General features: G+C 44.2%; 1 long non-coding RNA gene across 1 annotated transcript in view; it reads left to right on the top strand.

Moving 5' to 3' along the window:
- LOC144767352 (uncharacterized) overlaps positions 1–12,996 on the top strand; it is a 39,205-nt gene extending 26,209 nt beyond the window's left edge. The window contains exons 2-4 of the long non-coding RNA XR_013598161.1: positions 6,409–6,527; positions 11,268–11,646; positions 12,357–12,996. This is a non-coding gene — a long non-coding RNA (uncharacterized LOC144767352). The remainder of the gene's footprint in view (positions 1–6,408; positions 6,528–11,267; positions 11,647–12,356) is intronic.
- Positions 12,997–13,196: the final 200 nt, after the last annotated feature.

Below are 13,196 nucleotides of genomic sequence, written 5' to 3' on the forward strand. Positions count from 1 at the left end.
ATGAAGGTGTCCCTTACACCGGAGCCACGACGAGATCTACTAAATGTGTGGGAACCTAATGACCTCACACGACACGGACAAACTTGGGTTACATTAGTAGTGCCCTGGGAAAGTCCCTGTATATTTCTTCAATACCTTCAAAAGGGTAACAAGGCCCTTGGCCCAAGAATGCTGGAACCATCATATAGCTCCACCTTTAATAGGGTAGATGCAGAGTGCATAGCAGGCTGCCAACCCTGATGGAAATATCTTATTTCACTACACCAAATATGCTTTTCTGGAACAAATAGGCTGCAATGAAGAAACCTATTGATAACACTTTATGAACGTGAAGTTGAAATATATATATAACATGAACATGACTAGTGAGGGTATCAGAGCGCTTTACGGGTGATATGAAGTAACTAAGGAAAAGAGAACAGCCACATACATTAGAGAGGTACAAATTGTGTAAAATAGCAAATTGAGGAAAGTATCCTCCGTAGGGCAAGTCAATAGGAAAATATGCATGATCTAACAGATAAATAATAATCATAGGTGAAGATCAAGAGTCAAAATGTGTGAACCTAGAGCAGAAATGTGTTCATAAGTAGTGATTTCACTTTTTTGAAGGCTGCAGTAGAAAGGATCAGTCTGATTTCCAGAGTCAGGGAGTTCCAAATCTTTAGGGCAATGCCCGAGAAGGTTCTGTTGCAGGTTTTCTTTTTGTGGAATATCTGCGGTTTTAGCAACAAGATGCTGGTGCTTCTAGAGGATCTGCAGCCACCAGATAATTCTCATTTTCGGGCCAAGTATCTTGGTGTGTTGTTGTGTATGGCTTTGTGAGTCATGCAAATATTTTTTTGTTGCATTCTTGCCTCATATGGTAGCCAGTTCAAGGATTTTTGATCCGGGGAGTTGTGTTTGTTTCTCTTTGTTCCTTTGATGAGTCTGGCAGCAGCGTTAAGAGAGGCCCTTAAGAGGTACCCGCTTGGTTCTAGGAAGTCCACAAAGGTTTGCACTTCCAAAGTCCAAACTGAGAATAACTAGACCTTGGACCTCTGATTTGAGGTTGTCAGGGCTTTCCTTAAAATGTTAATTTGATAATTTTCTCCTTTGAAAAGGGCCTCTATTTTCACAATTTGGGGATTTACCAAGCCATTCCCTGTGGTAACCCCCAATTGTGAAAATAGAGGCCCTTGGCACTGTTTCTCATCATCGGACAAAAAATTAAGTATGAGTGTTTTTAAGGTTCATTGCTCAATATCGTAGATTCGTTCCCAACGTTTCAATGGTGGCTACTGGCTTAACTTCACTGTTGAATAAAAACCTTCCAAACCATATTGATTGTGGTCCTTCCTAGAAGCAGCTTTTAGTTTCCCAAAATCTCTCATGTGAAAGTACCTTGTCTTGTTTTCTTGACACCCTTCTAGCGGAGCCTCTGGCACAGACCTTTGGGCCTTACTATCTCAAGAAAGTGAGTATGGGTTAAATCCTGATCTCTTTCTAAGACAAGATATTGGCCTGTAAAATGTCATATGCCATAATAAGCAAAGAATGCCTGACCATCAATTGGAGAGTAGAGCCTTTATGGTATTATATACTGGGTCGTTATTTTTTTCATTTTAAAAGGTCATGTCTTTGGTTGTCTTGCCACAAATGCAGTAACCACTATATTCTGCGACGGTTTATGGTCTTTCAACCTTTTTTCTTTTCCCATTTTACACAAATCTTCCTCCCTGCAAACTAATGTAGAATATCTCTCTGTGGTGCCTGAGCTTTCTGACCGATTGGTAGTGCGTTGAGGTATGATTTTAGCAGTCCATATTGAAAACTTATGTGGATGTTTCAGCCCCAATGGTAAACATGACCGGGGCCATCATCAGGACAAGATGTCCGAAGAAATTTTAAAATGAGCAACCTACAAAGAAAATTGAAAGAAGTAATCAATCAGAAATGTTGTGTAAGAGAGCCTGTAAGTAAAATCGTTCAAACCAAAAATGAGGCTTACCTCTCCCAGGGAGATAGCAATCCCCTCAAGGCTGAGGCTACAATTGCCAATCCTACACCGAACATATTACACATGTACACTTCTTCATAAACTGGGGACTACTGATACACCGCTTTGCCTGAGGCAATGTGGCCTTCCTGGTACGTTCCTACACACCATCTGGGAATTCCCCAACATTATGTCATACTGGGAGGCGGTCATGAACACACTGTCACAAGTCACCGGGATGGAAATCCTCCCGGAACCGAACCAATGTCTAATTAATATATTGGAACCAACAGACCATAACCACACAGACCAGGACTGGGAAACACTTGGTATGGCGCTGGCAAAGCGAAACATAGCCCGTAATTGGGGATCACGGCAGACTCCTAATCAGCAAAATTGGTCCCAAGCCTTGGACAATGCAATGGTAACTGAAAAACCAGTGTATGTGCATAGAGGATGCCCCAAAAAATGGGCCTGGGTGTGGGGGAAACGGAACACCTTCCGTGGCAATATATGCGAAGCCCCCCCTAGAGGACCCACTATCTGATGTTGGTGACTAATGGAGACTAGAATGGAAAGAGTATATGTTGTGAGACAAGCCCGCTTGACTGTATATCTTATATATAAACTAGCAAACAGCATAAAAATGTATAAGACAAAGCAAAACTGTATACCTATGTGGAATGATTATGATTACTGCCTGTGGTTCTGTAAAAATGTACCAATTGTACTTTGTTGTAAAATAAAAAAAAATTATTAAAAAAAAAATTAGGCTTACCTAAAGATATAGGTTGAGGAAGAGTGAAACGTTTTAGTGCACAAAAGTAAGTCTTGCCAAGAAACACTGATGTTTCCTACAGGGATATCTAAAAAACAAACAAATGAGGAGGAACACCAATCTCCAGACCCAAAACACAGCCAAAGCGAACAGGACAATTACCTGAAGGAAGAAGCGCGGAATCTAGTAATGACCTGTCATTCAAAGCAGGGAAAGAATCTGCAGAAATATGGAACCTTAGAGTAAAGAGGAGCATTGACCTCAGGGGGGCCCAAGGGGGCTTCGATAGTGAGACAGCCTCCGCTAACCTAGACAGACGTATTCCTGAAGCACTGGATAGTGTTGCCCCGCTGCGGCAGATCAAAACTCTAAACAGAGTACAGAAATCGGCAGCCTGGCACAATGATGACCTTTGCCTAGCCAAGACTGAGTGTAAACTCCTGGAGAGGCAATGGAGGAAAGGTTTTCTCGATCAGGCCAAAACTAGATATCTAACTCAGAGAAGGAAATATCATAGGCCCATTAGGCAGGCTAAGGCAACATACTTTTCAGTTAGAATTGGAGCTGTGGGTAGTTCCTCTAAGGAACTATTCAGGATCTATAAAGAGATCTCTTCACTAGCAGCCCATACTGTTGACGCCGAGGGCTCGGTTGATTCTTGTAATCATATTGCAGCTTTTTTTTTCTGATAAAGTGGGAAAGATATATTCCTCCTTTCCGGGCCCCAGGAAAACGGCGGCAGAATTTAAGGAACAACCGGGAGAGCTGGGGAAAGGTTTAAGGCTAGACGGCTTTATGATCCCTCCCCCCGAGGCTCTGTGCAATATCTGCAGGGCCGTAAAATCAGGCTCTCTTAGAGATCCTGCCTCAGCCAAACTGCTGGGGGAAAGCGCTCTAACTCTTGAGCCATACATTAGGCACCTTCTAAATGTCTCATTCAACACGCACAAGGTGCTGGCTAGCTGGAAAAAAGCGGTGGTTGTGCCACTCCAGAAGAAGCCCAATATTAGTTCTGAGAAATTGGACAATCTCAGGCCTATCTCATTGCTACCCTATATGGCAAAGGTGGCAGAAAAGGTTGCCAACTCCCAGCTTATGGCTTTTATGGAAGAAGCCAACCTCCTGCATCACACCCAATTAGGCTTTCGGTCATTACATTCCACAGAGTCAGCCTTACTTATGGCCATGGAGACTATTAGGCAGGAAGCAGATGAGGGTCAGACAATGGCGCTCATTCTCTTAGATCTGAGTGCCGCCTTTGACACTGTGGCACATTTCACCTTGCTACAGCGTCTGAATAGAGGTGGTGTCTCAGGATCTGCTCTCAAGTGGATACAATCATTCCTAATGGGACGTAGTTTCCAAGTTAGGCAAGGTTCATATTACTCTGACTCTGTTAATCTGGACCAGGGAGTGCCACAGGGATCTGCCCTTAGCCCTACCCTATTTAACTTATATGTATCCCCGATGGCTGAGCTAGTGGAGGGCTTTGGAGTCAGAATTATGTCATATGCAGATGACACACAGCTGGTCATCTCGCTATCACGGGCGCCGGATGTTGATACATCCAACTTTAGAGCATGCATGCAGGAGCATGCCACTTGGATGGCGGACAACTGCCTAAAGTTGAATGGCAGAAAGACAGAGGTGATTGTGGTGGGCGGGGACCCCTCTGTGTGGTCATTGGTCTGGTGGCCGTCGAATCTGGGTCCTGTTCCAAGTCTTGAAAAGCATGCGAAAAACCATGGATATCCTCCCGATATCCTCCCGATTGAGGCCAGGAAGGCATTAGTGCATGCACTTGTTACATCACGCCTGGACTATGGCAACGTTTTATATCTGGGTGCGACGGTTAAAAGTCTGAACCGGCTCCAGGTGATGCAAAACGCTGCTGCACGGTTTGTGCTAAGACAGCAGAGGCGGACTGACTCTAAAAGAGCATTGGACACTCTTCACTGGCTTCCTGTCAGGAAGAGAATCATGTTCAACGCGCTCTGTTTATGCCACTGCATTGTCCAGGGCAGGGGCCCCAGAGATCTTCTAAGTCTCATCACCCTATACGAGCCCGCACGGTCCCTTAGATCTAGTGGAGCGGGTCTGGTACTCGTTCCAAGAGTGAAGAGGGATCGAATGGGTGGAAGGTCTTTTAGGCTTCTTGCGGCCAGGAGGTGGAATGAACTACCCGTTGAGCTCCGGCTGGAGCCCTCGGAGGGCAGCTTTAGATCAGGGCTTAAAACGTACCTGTTTTGAAAATAGGGGACCACGCTGATATTGCAGGGTAGGGGGGCTCACTCGGCTACTCACTACAGCGCGGGGACATGCCTTCTGGCGTAACCAGGCGCTTTATAAGCTCCCTTATTATTATTATTATTATTATTATTATCAATGATCAACCCAGGGTACTAGAGGGGGGAAGGTGAAAGCTATACATCCTTCTTGGTATAGGAAAACAATTAATCCAAGGCAGTGCTTGCATGAAGAAGGCCCCAGCACAGTAACACCGGGGCAGTCAGCCGACCACAGTACAACACAACCAACTGGACTATGCTTTACAGTGCTAAATAAATGTTGGGAGTGTCTGATGACCTGGATTTTTTCTTCTAGTTTTGCTTAAGGTAGCGCAAACAAACCAGTTTTTCTTCTCCCGATCTGTGCTATAAACACCTATCGGGTGCATTCTACAAAAATCAAATCACTTATCATAACTATCTCACATCAAATAAGGAGTGGCCTCCTCAAAAGTGATTCTGCAAAGGGTTAAGTAGCTAAGATATCCATAGAGGCTATTGCAATCTAAGCCACATTATCCCCAACAGAATGGGTTGTTCCAATGCAAAAAGCAGATTTCCTTTCTTACTCACAGTGATTCACCCCATCCTGATAGGGATAAGGAGGTGGAGGAAGGATTATGATGGGACATCTTGTGTAAGTGCTGCAACCGTCCATTGAGTAGTCTCTGTCCTTGCTGTCTGATACTCTGGGAAAAGGAGTTCTGAGGCCCAGGTTCCTAGGAATATTAGTGCCCTAGAGTACATATAGTGGCATTGTCCAATATAGCATGCAGAAGTACTGTGCTCTCCCTATTCTCAATGAGTCTCTGTCATCCATCATTATTTCACTTTGCACACCTAGTCTAGAGCTGTCTTCCAGAATCTATACGTAAGATGTTTCCTATGTTTGCCTGCAATGGTGCATGCTTGGTGCATTAGTATCTGCAGTGGTCGACTATTTGTGTGCATTTCTCTTTGTGACTTACTCTAACCTTTGTAAATCAATTAACGCTGTTATTCTATTTCTTTGAATTAAGCTAGAAGGGTTGATTGTGTTTATTCTTTGTAAAACCAGATTGGCTGTGCATTCCTTGAATTGGGTGGGAAACAGTCTGAGAACCTTGAGAAATGGCACAAAAACATTTGTCACAGAAGAGAGGCCCTGTTCTCCAGTGCCGATGGCATTTGGTGGTTGCAATTCTCCACCCAGAATTAGATCTTACTTGTCATAGGTACGGCACCAAAGAATCCAGAGAACAAGAAGTGGTGTACATTGACAGGGGGAGCGGGCAGTGTTGGAAAAAGAAACAAGATTGTGTACATCAAGTGGAGACTTGCACATTTAAATTGCATACTTACATTTTGCATATTTACAATTGCAGATACAGAGTTTCACTGGTTACCCCGAAACCTCACACTTTTGAGTCAAGTATACGAGGCTTATTAGAATCCAGGTTGAAAGTCGGAAGTTTAGCTACTAAACCACATCTTCTTCTTAATAGTAAGTGGTCTTTTTCTATTCACCTTTGTTTGGGTTTTTGTCTAAACTAATGTATTACCACAGCAACAATGTAGCTAACACCCATCTATCTAAGGTTATCTTCGACTACCTTTATGTAAAGTGCCTCCAACTATGTCATATGGTTGGTGGGTGAGGTAGCGAGTCACAGTTTCTGGACACTGCACTTCTGGCTTTTCCTCTGTTTCCTCTAATCTACTCCATAGGTAGTTGTGTCCTGTTGATGTGCGGTCTGTTTTGACAATTTTACCTTTAAAAGGGCATCATTTGTGCATAAAGCTTATCAAAGAAGTCAAAGGCACTTTTAGAAGGGCTTCTCATGAGAAATGTAGTCATATACTAATATAGCTTGCTGCAACAGAGTAGCTATAAAACTAAAATTCTATCCACTTTGAGTGAGCCCAACCCTCCTACAAGAGTTCCTTACATTCATCTATCCATGTATGGGTCGATTCTCTAACCATTCCATCCATCCACCTTTCCATTTTTCAACACATACATGATCCCTTCCTTTATTCAATTCAATTTCAATTTATTTCAATAAAGTGCATAGTTAATTAAAACCATTACACAACCCCATGATTTACCTGATAAAAACATTTCTCACGTTATTTGAAACAGACAATAAAAACAAAGACTGATTTATCATAATACGAGGACTGATAACAGTACTCACTTGTAGAACAGAAAGTGACTGAACGTATCCATACCCTGTTTGCTGGCCAGTGCTGGCATGGCCATGCCTTTCACGGACACGATGCCCCAGCAAATGTTCGGACATGATTAATAATACTAAAATAGATAAACATACCAATATAATCTCTTTGCTGTCCAACCAATGGAACTAAAGTGCTAGTAAGTACTAAAGTGGCGGTGCATGCTCATAAATGTCTTATCCAGCCATTGAGTGCTGGTGTGGCCATGCCTATCGATTACACTATGCCCCATCAAGCGTTTGCTTCCGATTAATAATACTAAAATGGATAAACATACCAATATAATCACTTTACTGTCCAAACAATGGAACTAATGTGCTAGTATGTACTAAAGTGACGGGTCATGCTTATAAATGGCTTTTCCCGCCATTGAGTGCTTGTGTGGTCATGCCTATTGAATACACTACGCCCCATCAAGCGTTTGGATCTGATTAATAATACTAAAATGGAATAAACTTTCATTAGCTGCTGTTGCACTAGATGCTAAAAAAGCATTTGACAGGGTTAGTTGGTAATTTATATTCTCAACTCTTGTTTGGTTTGGTTTTGGTCCTAAATTTCCTTCTTATATCTTATTACTTTATTCTTTTCCTAGATCTTTTATTCTAGCCAATGGCCTTGTTTCTTCCTCTTTTCCTTTCTACAGAGGTGTCAGACAAGGATGTCCACTTTCTCCTCTTCTATTTATTTTAGCATTAGAACCCTTTCTAACAAAAATTTGCATGAATACAAATATTACTGGTTTTCCTTATGGAGATAAACATCTGAAACTTTCTGCATATGCAGGCGACATTCTTTTATTTATTTCCAACCCTCAAACTTCTATTCCAAACTTTCTATCAGAAGTTTCAGATTTTGCATCGGTATCAGGATACAAACTTAGGGGCCGATTATGATCGCGGACGGACTTGAGTCCGTCCGCGATCACCGAGGATGAGGGAACGTCCGCATGGGCTGCGGCGTTCCCTCCTGTGCTATTAGGATGTGACCGCCACCCTGGCGGTCACATCCTCTATTTTTAACAATGCGGCGGGTGCAGCTTCAAGCTGCACCCGCAGCAATGTTAAAAATGCACGCATTGCATTTGTATGTAGAAAGTGGCAGGCACCGCGCGGTGCCTGCCGCTTTCTGCATACAACCATGTGCACCCCCCACCCCCCCTTCACCTAGGGGGCCCGCAACGGGCCCCTGCAGTGAAGATCCGTATGCTTTTCAACGGCGGTAAACCCACCGCGGAAAAGCATATCTTGGCAGAAATCCTAATATGGCGGACGGTGTCTGAGAGACACCGCCACCATATTAGAGCTTTTCCGCCGCGGTTGTAAGCCAACCGCGGCGGAAAAGCGGCGGACGAAAACCAGGACCCACCAGCCATCCTAATGTGGCCGTGGGTCTTTGGTGGGTCCGCTGCGGTTTTTCCGCATCCTTGCGGAAATTCCGCAATCATAATAGGCCCCTAAATGTTGATAAATGTGAAATTCTCCCTCTAAATTAAATTTGTTTTCATGCTGACTTCTTGACTTCCACTTTTCATTGTAGTCCGACTAAGATCAAATACTTAAGCCTTTGGTTCACACCTTCTATTAAAGATACTGTAACACTAAATATAAAAAACCTACAACAACTAATTCTACAACTTGTTGGCTTCCCTTGTTCTTATCTATGTGTGGTAGATTGGATTCTGTTAAAATGATGTCAGTCCCAATCATTTTATTTTTCTTATCTAATCTTCCAGTTAATATCCCTAAATCCTGCTACAAGAATATCTACTCTATTTTATCAAAATTTTTATGGCAAAACAAAAAAGCTAGGATGTCCTTTTCCAAACTTAAATCTCCTAAACATTTGGGTGGAGTCAATTTTCCAGATTTCTCCTCATATCACACTTCATTTTTTCTTACACATTCTGCCTTTCTGATGTCTGAGTGTATGACTGAACCCGCCTCCCAACCATTGTGGGTAGAGCGTGAATCCTCCTTCTTTCATCCTTTCACTTTTGAAGAATTTGTATCGTTATCCCATATTCCAAAGAATTTTTCTCTCCCCATTCTTAAAAATTACCGTAAAGTCTTTCTTCCCCTTTTCCTGGATGGTCTGGATGATCGCTCATGATTTTTACATTCTCCTATTTGGTATAATCAACATATTAAAATCAGAAGTAAGACTCTTTTTTTGGAAAGATTGGATGGATCTCGGTCTTAATTGGACTCACAAGATGGATCCTGTATCCCCTTCTCTGGACTTCAATCCCACTTTTCTCTACCCCTGTCCTTTTACCCCAAATATATGTCATTGAGTACAGCTGATCAAAGTAGCTATGATGCCCTTACACCCTCCTTCACACATACCAAATCCTTTCCTCTCACTCTCCCTTTTTTACTCTCTTCATCCACCACATCCCAAATTTATAAAAAAATATGAGTTACCTCTAATACTCAAGATAAATCTAAAGTAGAATGTGACTGGTAATCTGACTTAGAGGAATTTTTTCTGTTTTAACCTGGCACAAAATTTGGTCCAAAATAAGGAAGTCTTCTAGAGCAGCGAATACGACTCAAACTTTATTTTTTGTTTGCAATAGACTTTTGATCACTCCAGCCAAATTACATAAAGTTGATGTCTCTACCACCTCTACCTGCTGGTCCTGTTCTTGGGCCTCGGTAGATCTTAAACATATGTTATTTACTTGTCCATTTTTTCATGATTTTTGGGTCAGAGTGTGGAAACAAATTAATAATTTTTTTTCTCCACATTTTCCCTTTTCTTTTTCCCATATTTGTCTAGGCAGTATTTCAGAGATATGGTCCTCCTCCATTATTAATGCATCCATTGTTAATTTACTTATAGCTGTAGCGTTCCAACAAATCACTTAGGGCCAGATGTAGGTAGCCCAATACCGGACGGCAACGGCCGAAATTCGGTAATTTTGGCCGTTACCGACCGGAATTTGGAAAAGGAGATGTAGGAGTCAAAAATCTACCGATTCGAAAAATATGAATCGGTATTTTACCGAATCGGAATTTACCAAATTGTTAGTTACCGATTTCTTATTTACCGAATCGGTAAATAAGAAATGGTAAAAAATGTCTATGGAGATGTAGAAAACCAAAAAAATACCGAATTCCATGAAATTCGGTATTTAAGAGTCGGTATTTACCATGGATTGAAAGCAGGTGGAAACCAGGTGCAGGCTATAAAATAAGGCCCCAAAATGCAACAGTGTAACCAGAATGGCGGCATTCTACGTCATAGCAAGGCGGCTATGGCTACAGGCAGCAGGAGAGAGGGTATGGAGAAGGGAGGAGCAAGTGTACAGGCAGAGGATAACACTCTTCCAATTGACTGAGCCAGAGATACTGCAAAGGTACAGGCTACACCCTAAAACCATCCTGGACTTGATCAGGGACTTGCACCCACTCCTGGATCACCCAACACCAAGGGCGCACGCCATCCCACCCCATGTGCAGGTACTGTGTAGCCTACACCTGCTTACCTCTGGTAGTTACCAGAGTGTGATTGCTGCAGTAGGTGGTGTGTCCCAGAGCTGCCTGTCCCGTTTCTTTAGGAAGTTCCTTGAGGCCATGATGCACAGAATGCATCATTATATTCGGTTCCCTGACACACCTGCGGAACTTGCGAATACCAAAACAGATTTATATCAACTGGCACACTTCCCTCATGTGATAGGCTGCATAGATGGCACTCACATCCCACTCTGCCCACCTGCAGCCACAGAACACATATACAGGAACCGGAAGTCCACGCACTCGATCAATGTGCAGGTGATATGCAACGCTGGCAACATCATTACATACATTGTGGCTAAATTCCCTGGGAGTACCCACGATTCGTACATATTCCAGAACAGTGGTATATACACACGCCTTGTTGCTGGATAGTTTGGGGAAGGATACCTGCTAGGTAAATGGCTGTGACACACCCTGATAGTTATAGCAGATGAATGTATCATGAGTATGTAACTAATGGCACTCTCTTTTCCACCTAGGCGATGGCGCATATGCCCTGCGGTCCTTTGTACTCACCCCCTACCTCAATCCATCTACCAGGAGTGAGAGGCGTTACAATATGGCTCACAGATCGACTCGCAACGTTGTTGAACGCACATTTGGACTCCTCAAAAGGAGGTTCCGCTGCCTCCACAAGAGCGGAGGTGCACGCCAGTATACTCCAATCCTTTGCTGCAAAATGATAGCGACCTGTGCCATGTTGCACAATCTTGCCACCAAGGAAGGCACAGAGGGGAGATCACACATCATGAGGACATTGATGATGACACAGAACAGGCAGAGCCCTATGCAACAGGAGCAGCACCAGCAACAGATGGGAGACTGAGACGGGCAGAGATCACACGCCGATATTTCTAAGTAAGTAAGGAGACACAGACAGGCTTAGTATTTGAAGTATGTAGTTTAATTGTCACTACGGCATTTAAATGATACCACACCATGGTACTACAATGTCTATTTTTCTGACTGGGTGGTCACAGTTAACCTCACCGTGACCTGTCCTGTGGGTGAGAGCATTTTCAACGTTTGCGCCGACGCACTACAGTGCGGGATGCACGAGGCTGGATCTCAACGCTTTTGTGGTGCCTGGGTCAGCAGATTGGCGCCTGCTGCTCCTACGCATGTCAGGGACAGGAGTGCTAGAGCCACTCCTGCTGGTGGAGTCTTCTGTTTCCCCGACACCTGTGTCTCCAGCAGTGGCTGCCTGGTTTGTGAGCATCAGCTCCATGGCAGAGGTGACTCTCCCCATCCCCCTTGACAAATCCATGCAGCAGTGCACAATTGCATCCTGCATGGCGACGGAACGCCGGCACAGCAGAGAGGTTGCTGTAGCAAAGCGGTTCAAGGCTTTTGACTGTTGCCGCATACACTGACGATCCCTGCGCCTCTTGGGGTGGTCTCTATCTAATTTGTCGCAGAGAGCACTCATGCACTGTGTCATGTCTGTCATCCCCTTTGCCGTGGACTGCATGCTCCCACTCATGTTGCCAATGCCCTGGTCTATGTTTGACATCTTGCAATTTATACTGCCTGTGAACTGCTAACATTGCCTTTGCCTTTGCCTGCAGGCACTGGACTTTTACCATGGTGGCCTCAAGACCACAGAAGACCCCCTCTCCATCCTGGCCTTCGCCTCTCTCCAGTGCCCTTCGGCCTGGGACACTGGCCCGCATAGCTCCTGAGGTAGTCTGCTGCCCAGTGTTGTCAGACACAGGTGGATTACTTGGAATGACACCCTCCTCATCTTCCTCATCTGACGTTTGCAGAATCCTGAGAGGGGGCACATCAAGCCTCCTTGCTCTTCCCTGCACAGATGACCGTGATGTTGGTGTGGGTGAAAGTGCTGCTTGTGTCCCAAACAACAGAGGTGACTGAGGCTGTGGTGTGGTGGGTCGCACTGGTGTAGTGGCTTCCTGCGCTGTGATGTTGTCTTTCTGAACAGCGCTATGACCTGCTCTTTCTTTTGTCTTCTCCCTCCTCTCAATTGTCGGTGCCCTCTCCTCCCTTTCCTGTGCTTTACTGCGCGATGACTCTCCTATGGACAGATATGGACATTGGGTCAGTGGTGTAGTTCACCTGTGTGTAATAATTAAATCACATTTCTATCACACAATTACCTAGTCTTCATCAGCTTCTGGAAGTAATGTGTGGCATGCCTTGCTGAATACTATGGTGTCTGCATTGATGTATGTACCTATGACTACGTCTCCCATGATGCATTGCTGGACATAAGTGACACCTGTTCTGGAGTGTGATGCTGACACACACAGTGGGGGAGGGGGACAGGGAAATGGGTGGGGATTAATGTCCATGCATCTTACCTTGTTTCTTTGCAGCTCTGGCAGAGCTGTCAGCGTCCCCAATCCCATGGATACTTTCCGGCTCCAGGGTGGATTCTACCAGCTCCT

Source organism: Lissotriton helveticus, chromosome 7, assembly GCF_964261635.1.
Source record: "Lissotriton helveticus chromosome 7, aLisHel1.1, whole genome shotgun sequence".
NCBI classification, from domain to species: Eukaryota; Metazoa; Chordata; class Amphibia; order Caudata; family Salamandridae; genus Lissotriton; species Lissotriton helveticus.